Here is a 13,216-nt window from a genome sequence, read left to right as displayed (position 1 = left end):
GTCGTATAACGTCATAATATCACGTTTTGGGCACATTTTGTTTTTTATCTCCAACATGCTCCAAGATGTCATTTGGCGCCTGAATATCAAATATATGGTCGACAGAATTACCGGAACGAAAAGTGATAGAAAGTTCAAACATGGCTCAGAACGTCGTATAACGTCATAATATCACGTTTTGGGCACATTTTGTTTTTTATCTCCAACATGCTCCAAGATGTCGTTTGGCGCCTGAATATCACAAATATGGTCAACAGAATTATCGGAACCGAAAGTGATAGAAAGTTCAAACATGGCTCAAAAGGGCGTATAACGTCATAATATCACGTTTTGGGCACATTTTGTTTTTTATCTTCAACATGCTCCAATGTGACATTTGGCATCTGAATATCAAATATATGGTCGACAGAATTACCGGAACGAAAAGTGGTAGAAACATGTCTCAGAACGGCGTATAACGTCATAATATCACGTTTTGGGCACATTTTGTTTTTTATCTCCAACTTGCTCCAAGATGTCATTTGGCGTCTGAATATCACAAATATGGTCAGCAGAATTATCGGAACCAAAAGTGATAGAAAGTTCAAACATGGCTCAGAACGGCGTATAACGTCATAATATTGCGTTTTGGGCACATTTTGTTTTTTATCTCCAACTTGCTCCAAGATGTCATTTGGCGTCTGAATATCACAAATATGGTCAGCAGAATTATCGGAACCAAAAGTGATAGAAAGTTCAAACATGGCTCAGAACGGCGTATAACGTCATAATATCACGTTTTGGGCATTTTGTTTTTTATCTCCAACTTGCTCCAAGATGTCATTTGACGCCTGAATATCACAAATATGGTCAACAGAATTATCGGAACCGAAAGTGATAGAAAGTTCAAACATGGCTCAGAACGGCGTATAACGTCATAATATCACGTTTTGGGCACATTTTGTTTTTTATCTTCAACATGCTCCAATGTGACATTTGGCATCTGAATATCAAATATATGGTCGACAGAATTACCGGAACGAAAAGTGGTAGAAAGTTCAAACATGTCTCAGAACGGCGTATAACGTCATAATATCACGTTTTGGGCACATTTTGTTTTTTATCTCCAACTTGCTCCAAGATGTCATTTGGCGTCTGAATATCACAAATATGGTCAGCAGAATTATCGGAACCAAAAGTGATAGAAAGTTTAAACATGTCTCAGAACGGCGTATAACGTCATAATATCACGTTTTGGGCACATTTTGTTTTTTATCTCCAACTTGCTCCAAGATGTCATTTGGCGTCTGAATATCACAAATATGGTCAGCAGAATTATCGGAACGAAAAGTGATAGAAAGTTCAAACATGGCTCAGAACGTCGTATAACGTCATAATATCACGTTTTGGGCACATTTTGTTTTTTATCTCCAACATGCTCCAAGATGTCATTTGGCGCCTGAATATCAAATATATGGTCGACAGAATTACCGGAACGAAAAGTGATAGAAAGTTCAAACATGGCTCAAAACGGCGTATAACGTCATAATATCACGTTTTGGGCACATTTTGTTTTTTATCTCCAACATGCTCCAAGATGTCGTTTGGCGCCTGAATATCACAAATATGGTCAACAGAATTATCGGAACCGAAAGTGATAGAAAGTTCAAACATGGCTCAAAAGGGCGTATAACGTCATAATATCACGTTTTGGGCACATTTTGTTTTTTATCTTCAACATGCTCCAATGTGACATTTGGCATCTGAATATCAAATATATGGTCGACAGAATTACCGGAACGAAAAGTGGTAGAAACATGTCTCAGAACGGCGTATAACGTCATAATATCACGTTTTGGGCACATTTTGTTTTTTATCTCCAACTTGCTCCAAGATGTCATTTGGCGTCTGAATATCACAAATATGGTCAGCAGAATTATCGGAACCAAAAGTGATAGAAAGTTCAAACATGGCTCAGAACGGCGTATAACGTCATAATATTGCGTTTTGGGCACATTTTGTTTTTTATCTCCAACTTGCTCCAAGATGTCATTTGGCGTCTGAATATCACAAATATGGTCAGCAGAATTATCGGAACCAAAAGTGATAGAAAGTTCAAACATGGCTCAGAACGGCGTATAACGTCATAATATCACGTTTTGGGCATTTTGTTTTTTATCTCCAACTTGCTCCAAGATGTCATTTGACGCCTGAATATCACAAATATGGTCAACAGAATTATCGGAACCGAAAGTGATAGAAAGTTCAAACATGGCTCAGAACGGCGTATAACGTCATAATATCACGTTTTGGGCACATTTTGTTTTTTATCTTCAACATGCTCCAATGTGACATTTGGCATCTGAATATCAAATATATGGTCGACAGAATTACCGGAACGAAAAGTGGTAGAAAGTTCAAACATGTCTCAGAACGGCGTATAACGTCATAATATCACGTTTTGGGCACATTTTGTTTTTTATCTCCAACATGCTCCAAGATGTCATTTGGCGCCTGAATATCAAATATATGGTCGACAGAATTACCGGAACGAAAAGTGATAGAAAGTTCAAACATGGCTCAGAACGTCGTATAACGTCATAATATCACGTTTTGGGCACATTTTGTTTTTTATCTCCAACATGCTCCAAGATGTCATTTGGCGCCTGAATATCAAATATATGGTCGACAGAATTACCGGAACGAAAAGTGATAGAAAGTTCAAACATGGCTCAAAACGGCGTATAACGTCATAATATCACGTTTTGGGCACATTTTGTTTTTTATCTCCAACATGCTCCAAGATGTCGTTTGGCGCCTGAATATCACAAATATGGTCAACAGAATTATCGGAACCGAAAGTGATAGAAAGTTCAAACATGGCTCAAAAGGGCGTATAACGTCATAATATCACGTTTTGGGCACATTTTGTTTTTTATCTTCAACATGCTCCAATGTGACATTTGGCATCTGAATATCAAATATATGGTCGACAGAATTACCGGAACGAAAAGTGGTAGAAACATGTCTCAGAACGGCGTATAACGTCATAATATCACGTTTTGGGCACATTTTGTTTTTTATCTCCAACTTGCTCCAAGATGTCATTTGGCGTCTGAATATCACAAATATGGTCAGCAGAATTATCGGAACCAAAAGTGATAGAAAGTTCAAACATGGCTCAGAACGGCGTATAACGTCATAATATTGCGTTTTGGGCACATTTTGTTTTTTATCTCCAACTTGCTCCAAGATGTCATTTGGCGTCTGAATATCACAAATATGGTCAGCAGAATTATCGGAACCAAAAGTGATAGAAAGTTCAAACATGGCTCAGAACGGCGTATAACGTCAGAATATCACGTTTTGGGCATTTTGTTTTTTATCTCCAACTTGCTCCAAGATGTCATTTGACGCCTGAATATCACAAATATGGTCAACAGAATTATCGGAACCGAAAGTGATAGAAAGTTCAAACATGGCTCAGAACGGCGTATAACGTCATAATATCACGTTTTGGGCACATTTTGTTTTTTATCTTCAACATGCTCCAATGTGACATTTGGCATCTGAATATCAAATATATGGTCGACAGAATTACCGGAACGAAAAGTGGTAGAAAGTTCAAACATGTCTCAGAACGGCGTATAACGTCATAATATCACGTTTTGGGCACATTTTGTTTTTTATCTCCAACTTGCTCCAAGATGTCATTTGGCGTCTGAATATCACAAATATGGTCAGCAGAATTATCGGAACCAAAAGTGATAGAAAGTTCAAACATGTCTCAGAACGGCGTATAACGTCATAATATCACGTTTTGGGCACATTTTGTTTTTTATCTCCAACTTGCTCCAAGATGTCATTTGGCGTCTGAATATCACAAATATGGTCAGCAGAATTATCGGAACGAAAAGTGATAGAAAGTTCAAACATGGCTCAGAACGTCGTATAACGTCATAATATCACGTTTTGGGCACATTTTGTTTTTTATCTCCAACATGCTCCAAGATGTCGTTTGGCGCCTGAATATCACAAATATGGTCAACAGAATTATCGGAACCGAAAGTGATAGAAAGTTCAAACATGGCTCAAAAGGGCGTATAACGTCATAATATCACGTTTTGGGCACATTTTGTTTTTTATCTCCAACATGCTCCAATGTGACATTTGGCGCCTGAATATCACAAATATGGTCAGCAGAATTATCGGAACCGAAAGTGATAGAAAGTTCAAACATGGTTCAGAACGGCGTATAACGTCATAATATCACGTTTTGGGCACATTTTGTTTTTTATCTCCAACATGCTTCAAGATGTCATTTGACGCCTGAATATCACAAATATGGTCAACAGAATTATCGGAACCGAAAGTGATAGAAAGTTCAAACATGTCTCAGAACGGCGTATAACGTCATAATATCACGTTTTGGGCACGCTTTGTTTTTTATCTCCAACTTGCTCCAAGATGTCATTTGGCGTCTGAATATCACAAATATGGTCAGCTGAATTATCGGAACCAAAAGTGATAGAGAGTTCAAACATGGCTCAAAACGGCGTATAATGTCATAATATCACGTTTTGGGCACATTTTGTTTTTTATCTCCAACATGCTCCAAGATGTCATTTGGCGCCTGAATATCACAAATATGGTCAGCAGAATTATCGGAACCGAAAGTGATAGAAAGTTCAAACATGTCTCAGAACGGCGTATAACGTCATAATATCACGTTTTGGGCACATTTTGTTTTTTATCTCCAACATGCTCCAATGTGACATTTGGCATCTGAATATCAAATATATGGTCGACAGAATTACCGGAACGAAAAGTGATAGAAAGTTCAAACATGTCTCAGAACGGCGTATAACGTCATAATATCACGTTTTGGGCACATTTTGTTTTTTATCTCCAACTTGCTCCAAGATGTCATTTGGCGTCTGAATATCACAAATATGGTCAGCAGAATTATCGGAACCAAAAGTGATAGAGAGTTCAAACATGGCTCAAAACGACGTATAAGGTAATAATATCACGTTTTGGGCACATTTTGTTTTTTACCTCCAACATGCTCCAACATGTCATTTGGCGCCTGAATATCACAAATATGGTCAACAGAATTATCGGAACCGAAAGTGACAGAAAGTTCAAACATGGCTCAAAACGGCGTATAACGTCATAATATCACGTTTTGGGCACATTTTGTTTTTTATCTCCAACATGCTCCAAGATGTCATTTGGCGCCTGAATATCACAAATATGGTCAACAGAATTACCGGAACCAAGAGTGATAGAAAGTTCAAACGTGGCTCAAAACGGCGTATAACGTCATAATATCACGTTTTGGGCACATTTTGTTTTTTATCTCCAACATGCTCCAAGATGTCATTTGGCGCCTGAATATCACAAATATGGTCAGCAGAATTATCGGAACCAAAAGTGATAGAAAGTTCAAACATGGCTCAGAACGTCGTATAACGTCACAATATCACGTTTTGGGCACATTTTGTTTTTTATCTCCAACATGCTCCAAGATGTCATTTGACGCCTGAATATCACAAATATGGTCAACAAAATTACCGGAACCAAAAGTGATAGAAAGTTCAAACATGGCTCAGAACGGCGTATAACGTCATAATATCACGTTTTGGGCACATTTTGTTTTTTATCTCCAACATGCTCCAATGTGACATTTGGCATCTGAATATCAAATATATGGTCGACAGAATTACCGGAACGAAAAGTGATAGAAAGTTCAAACATGTCTCAGAACGGCGTATAACGTCATAATATCACGTTTTGAGCACATTTTGTTTTTTATCTCCAACATGCTACAAGATGTCATTTGACGCCTGAATATCACAAATATGGTCACCAGAATTATCGGAACCGAAAGTGATAGAAAGTTCAAACATGGCTCAAAACGGCGTATAACGTCAAAATATCACGTTTTGGGCACATTTTGTTTTTTATCTCCAACATGCTCCAAGATGTCATTTGGCGCCTGAATATCACAAATATGGTCAGCAGAATTATCGGAACCGAAAGTGATAGAAAGTTCAAACATGGCTAAGAACGTCGTATAACGTCATAATATCACGTTTTGGGCACATTTTGTTTTTTATCTCCAACATGCTCCAATGTGACATTTGGCATCTGAATATCAAATATATGGTCGACAGAATTACCGGAACGAAAAGTGATAGAAAGTTCAAACATGTCTCAGAACGGCGTATAACGTCATAATATCACGTTTTGGGCACATTTTGTTTTTTATCTCCAACTTGCTCCAAGATGTCATTTGGCGTCTGAATATCACAAATATGGTCAACAGAATTATCGGAACCGAAAGTGATAGAAAGTTGAAACATGGCTCAAAACGGCGTATAACGTCATAATATCACGTTTTGGGCACATTTTGTTTTTTATCTCCAACATGCTCCAAGATGTCATTTGGGGCCTGAATATCACAAATATGGTCAGCAGAATTATCGGAACCGAAAGTGATAGAAAGTTCAAACATGGCTCAAAACGGCGTATAACGTCATAATATCACGTTTTGGGCACATTTTGTTTTTTATCTCCAACATGCTCCAATGTGACATTTGGCATCCGAATATCAAATATATGGTCGACAGAATTACCGGAACGAAAAGTGATAGAAAGTTCAAACATGGCTCAAAAGGGCGTATAACGTCATAATATCACGTTTTGGGCACATTTTGTTTTTTATCTCCAACATGCTCCAAGATGTCATTTGACGCCTGAATATCACAAATATGGTCAGCAGAATTATCGGAACCAAGAGTGATAGAAAGTTCAAACATAGCTCAGAACGTCATATAACGTCATAATATCACGTTTTGGGCACATTTTGTTTTTTATCTCCAACATGCTCCAAGATGTCATTTGGCGCCTGAATATCACAAATATGGTCAGCAGAATTATCGGAACCAAGAGTGATAGAAAGTTCAAACATGGCTCAGAACGTCGTATAACGTCATAATATCACGTTTTGGGCACATTTTGTTTTTTATCTCCAACATGCTCCAAGATGTCATTTGGGGCCTGAATATCACAAATATGGTCAGCAGAATTATCGGAACCAAAAGTGATAGAAAGTTCAAACATGGCTCAGAACGTCGTATAACGTCATAATATCACGTTTTGGGCACATTTTGTTTTTTATCTCCAACATGCTCCAATGTGACATTTGGCATCTGAATATCAAATATATGGTCGACAGAATTACCGGAACGAAAAGTGATAGAAAGTTCAAACATGTCTCAGAACGGCGTATAACGTCATAATATCACGTTTTGGGCACATTTTGTTTTTTATCTCCAACTTGCTCCAAGATGACATTTGACGCCTGAATATCACAAATATGGTCGACAGAATTACCGGAACGAAAAGTGATAGAAAGTTCAAACATGGCTCAAAAGGGGGTATAACGTCATAATATCACGTTTGGGCACATTTTGTTTTTTATCTCCAACATGCTCCAAGATGTCATTTGACGTCTGAATATCACAAATATGGTCAGCAGAATTATCGGAACCGAAAGTGATAGAGAGTTCAAACATGGCTCAAAACGGCGTATAACGTCATAATATCACGTTTTGGGCACATTTTGTTTTTTATCTCCAACTTGCTCCAAGATGTCAATTGGCGTCTGAATATCACAAATATGGTCAACAGAATTATCGGAACCGAAAGTGATAGAAAGTTGAAACATGGCTCAAAACGGCGTATAACGTCATAATATCACGTTTTGGGCACATTTTGTTTTTTATCTCCAACATGCTCCAAGATGTCATTTGGCGCCTGAATATCACAAATATGGTCAGCAGAATTATCGGAACCGAAAGTGATAGAAAGTTCAAACATGGCTCAGAACGGCGTATAACGTCATAATATCACGTTTTGGGCACATTTTGTTTTTTATCTCCAACTTGCTCCAAGATGACATTTGACGCCTGAATATCACAAATATGGTCGACAGAATTACCGGAACGAAAAGTGATAGAAAGTTCAAACATGGCTCAAAAGGGGGTATAACGTCATAATATCACGTTTGGGCACATTTTGTTTTTTATCTCCAACATGCTCCAAGATGTCATTTGACGTCTGAATATCACAAATATGGTCAGCAGAATTATCGGAACCGAAAGTGATAGAGAGGTCAAACATGGCTCAAAACGGCGTATAACGTCATAATATCACGTTTTGGGCACATTTTGTTTTTTATCTCCAACATGCTCCAAGATGTCATTTGACGCATGAATATCACAAATATGGTCAACAAAATTATCGGAACACGAAAGTGATAGAAAGTTCAAACATGGCTCAGAACGGCGTATAACGTCATAATATCACGTTTTGGGCACATTTTGTTTTTTATCTCCAACATGCTCCAAGATGTCATTTGGCGCCTGAATATCACAAATATGGTCAGCAGAATTATCGGAACCGAAAGTGATAGAAAGTTGAAACATGGCTCAAAACGGCGTATAACGTCATAATATCACGTTTTGGGCACATTTTGTTTTTTATCTCCAACATGCTCCAAGATGTCATTTGGCGCCTGAATATCACAAATATGGTCAGCAGAATTATCGGAACCGAAAGTGATAGAAAGTTCAAACATGGCTCAGAACGGCGTATAACGTCATAATATCACGTTTTGGGCACATTTTGTTTTTTATCTCCAACATGCTCCAATGTGACATTTGGCATCTGAATATCACAAATATGGTCAACAAAATTATCGGAACCGAAAGTGATAGAAAGTTCAAACATGGCTCAGAACGGCGTATAACGTCATAATATCACGTTTTGGGCACATTTTGTTTTTTATCTCCAACATGCTCCAAGATGTCATTTGACGCCTGAATATCACAAATATGGTCAACAAAATTATCGGAACACGAAAGTGATAGAAAGTTCAAACATGGCTCAGAACGGCGTATAACGTCATAATATCACGTTTTGGGCACATTTTGTTTTTTATCTCCAACATGCTCCAAGATGTCATTTGGCGCCTGAATATCACAAATATGGTCAGCAGAATTATCGGAACCGAAAGTGATAGAAAGTTGAAACATGGCTCAAAACGGCGTATAACGTCATAATATCACGTTTTGGGCACATTTTGTTTTTTATCTCCAACATGCTCCAATGTGACATTTGACGCCTGAATATCACAAATATGGTCGACAGAATTACCGGAACGAAAAGTGATAGAAAGTTCAAACATGGCTCAAAAGGGGGTATAACGTCATAATATCACGTTTGGGCACATTTTGTTTTTTATCTCCAACATGCTCCAAGATGTCATTTGACGTCTGAATATCACAAATATGGTCAGCAGAATTATCGGAACCGAAAGTGATAGAGAGTTCAAACATGGCTCAAAACGGCGTATAACGTCATAATATCACGTTTTGGGCACATTTTGTTTTTTATCTCCAACATGCTCCAAGATGTCATTTGACGCATGAATATCACAAATATGGTCAACAAAATTATCGGAACACGAAAGTGATAGAAAGTTCAAACATGGCTCAGAACGGCGTATAACGTCATAATATCACGTTTTGGGCACATTTTGTTTTTTATCTCCAACATGCTCCAAGATGTCATTTGGCGCCTGAATATCACAAATATGGTCAGCAGAATTATCGGAACCGAAAGTGATAGAAAGTTGAAACATGGCTCAAAACGGCGTATAACGTCATAATATCACGTTTTGGGCACATTTTGTTTTTTATCTCCAACATGCTCCAAGATGTCATTTGGCGCCTGAATATCACAAATATGGTCAGCAGAATTATCGGAACCGAAAGTGATAGAAAGTTCAAACATGGCTCAGAACGGCGTATAACGTCATAATATCACGTTTTGGGCACATTTTGTTTTTTATCTCCAACATGCTCCAATGTGACATTTGGCATCTGAATATCACAAATATGGTCAACAAAATTATCGGAACCGAAAGTGATAGAAAGTTCAAACATGGCTCAGAACGGCGTATAACGTCATAATATCACGTTTTGGGCACATTTTGTTTTTTATCTCCAACATGCTCCAAGATGTCATTTGACGCCTGAATATCACAAATATGGTCAACAAAATTATCGGAACACGAAAGTGATAGAAAGTTCAAACATGGCTCAGAACGGCGTATAACGTCATAATATCACGTTTTGGGCACATTTTGTTTTTTATCTCCAACATGCTCCAAGATGTCATTTGGCGCCTGAATATCACAAATATGGTCAGCAGAATTATCGGAACCGAAAGTGATAGAAAGTTGAAACATGGCTCAAAACGGCGTATAACGTCATAATATCACGTTTTGGGCACATTTTGTTTTTTATCTCCAACATGCTCCAATGTGACATTTGGCATCTGAATATCAAATATATGGTCGACAGAATTACCGGAACGAAAAGTGATAGAAAGTTCAAACATGTCTCAGAACGGCGCATAACGTCATAATATCACGTTTTGGGCACATTTTGTTTTTTATCTCCAACTTGCTCCAAGATGTCATTTGGCGTCTGAATATCACAAATATGGTCAACAGAATTATCGGAACCGAAAGTGATAGAAAGTTGAAACATGGCTCAAAACGGCGTATAACGTCATAATATCACGTTTTGGGCACATATTGTTTTTTATCTCCAACATGCTCCAAGATGTCATTTGGCGCCTGAATATCACAAATATGGTCAGCAGAATTATCGGAACCGAAAGTGATAGAAAGTTCAAACATGGCTCAGAACGGCGTATAACGTCATAATATCACGTTTTGGGCACATTTTGTTTTTTATCTCCAACATGCTCCAATGTGACATTTGGCATCTGAATATCAAATATATGGTCGACAGAATTACCGGAACGAAAAGTGATAGAAAGTTCAAACATGTCTCAGAACGGCGTATAACGTCATAATATCACGTTTTGGGCACATTCTGTTTTTTATCTCCAACTTGCTCCAAGATGTCATTTGGCGTCTGAATATCACAAATATGGTCAACAGAATTATCGGAACCGAAAGTGATAGAAAGTTGAAACATGGCTCAAAACGGCGTATAACGTCATAATATAACGTTTTGGGCACATTTTGTTTTTTATCTCCAACATGCTCCAAGATGTCATTTGACGCCTGAATATCACAAATATGGTCAGCAGAATTATCGGAACCGAAAGTGATAGAAAGTTCAAACATGGCTCAGAACGGCGTATAACGTCATAATATCACGTTTTGGGCACATTTTGTTTTTTATCTCCAACATGCTCCAATGTGACATGTGGCATCTGAATATCAAATATATGGTCGACAGAATTACCGGAACGAAAAGTGATAGAAAGTTCAAACATGTCTCAGAACGGCGTATAACGTCATAATATCACGTTTTGGGCACATTTTGTTTTTTATCTCCAACTTGCTCCAAGATGTCATTTGGCGTCTGAATATCAAATATATGGTCGACAGAATTACCGGAACGAAAAGTGATAGAAAGTTCAAACGTGTCTCAGAACGGCGTATAACGTCATAATATCACGTTTTGGGCACATTTTGTTTTTTATCTCCAACATGCTCCTAGATGTCATTTGGCATCTGAATATCAAATATATGGTCGACAGAATTACCGGAACGAAAAGTGATAGAAAGTTCAAACATGTCTCAGAACGGCGTATAACGTCATAATATCACGTTTTGGGCACGTTTTGTTTTTTATCTCCAACTTGCTCCAAGATGTCATTTGGCGTCTGAATATCACAAATATGGTCAGCAGAATTATCGGAACCAAAAGTGATAGAGAGTTCAAACATGGCTCAAAACGGCGTATAAGGTCATAATATCACGTTTCGGGCACATTTTGTTTTTTATCTCCAACATGCTCCAAGATGTCATTTGGCGCCTGAATATCAAATATATGGTCAACAGAATTACCGGAACCAAAAGTGATAGAAAGTTCAAACATGGCTCAGAACGGCGTATAACGTCATAATATCACGTTTTGGGCACATTTTGTTTTTTATCTCCAACATGCTCCAACATGTCATTTGGCGCCTGAATATCACAAATATGGTCAACAGAATTATCGGAACCCAAAGTGATAGAGAGTTCAAACATGGCTCAGAACGGCGTATAACGTCATAATATCACGTTTTGGGCACATTTTGTTTTTTATCTCCAACATGCTCCAACATGTCATTTGGCGCCTGAATATCACAAATATGGTCAACAGAATTATCGGAACCGAAAGTGATAGAAAGTTCAAACATGGCTCAAAACGGCGTATAACGTCATAATATCACGTTTTGGGCACATTTTGTTTTTTATCTCCAACATGCTCCAAGATGTCATTTGGCGCCTGAATATCAGAAATATGGTCAACAGAATTACCGGAACCAAAAGTGATAGAAAGTTCAAACGAGGCTCAAAACGGCGTATAACGTCATAATATCACGTTTTGGGCACATTTTGTTTTTTATCTCCAACATGCTCCAAGATGTCATTTGGCGCCTGAATATCACAAATATGGTCAACAAAATTATCAGAACCGAAAGTGATAGAGAGTTCAAACGTGGCTCAAAACGGCGTATAACGTCATAATATCACGTTTTGGGCACATTTTGTTTTTTATCTCCAACATGCTCCAAGATGTCATTTGGCGCCTGAATATCACAAATATGGTTAGCAGAATTATCGGAACCAAAAGTGATAGAAAGTTCAAACATGGCTCAAAACGGCGTATAACGTCATAATATCACGTTTTGGGCACATTTTGTTTTTTATCTCCAACATGCTCCAAGATGTCATTTGGCGCCTGAATATCAAATATATGGTCAACAGAATTACCGGAACCAAAAGTGATAGAAAGTTCAAACATGGCTCAGAACGGCGTATAACGTCATAATATCACGTTTTGGGCACATTTTGTTTTTTATCTCCTACATGCTCCAACATGTCATTTGGCGCCTGAATATCACAAATATGGTCAACAGAATTATCGGAACCGAAAGTGATAGAGAGTTCAAACATGGCTCAAAACGGCGTATAACGTCATAATATCACGTTTTGGGCACATTTTGTTTTTTATCTCCAACATGCTCCAAGATGTCATTTGGCGCCTGAATATCACAAATATGGTTAGCAGAATTATCGGAACCAAAAGTGATAGAAAGTTCAAACATGGCTCAAAACGGCGTATAACGTCATAAT

This window comes from Onthophagus taurus, chromosome 8 (genome assembly GCF_036711975.1).
Source record: "Onthophagus taurus isolate NC chromosome 8, IU_Otau_3.0, whole genome shotgun sequence".
Classification (NCBI taxonomy): domain Eukaryota; kingdom Metazoa; phylum Arthropoda; class Insecta; order Coleoptera; family Scarabaeidae; genus Onthophagus; species Onthophagus taurus.
This window is presented reverse-complemented; position numbering follows the sequence as displayed.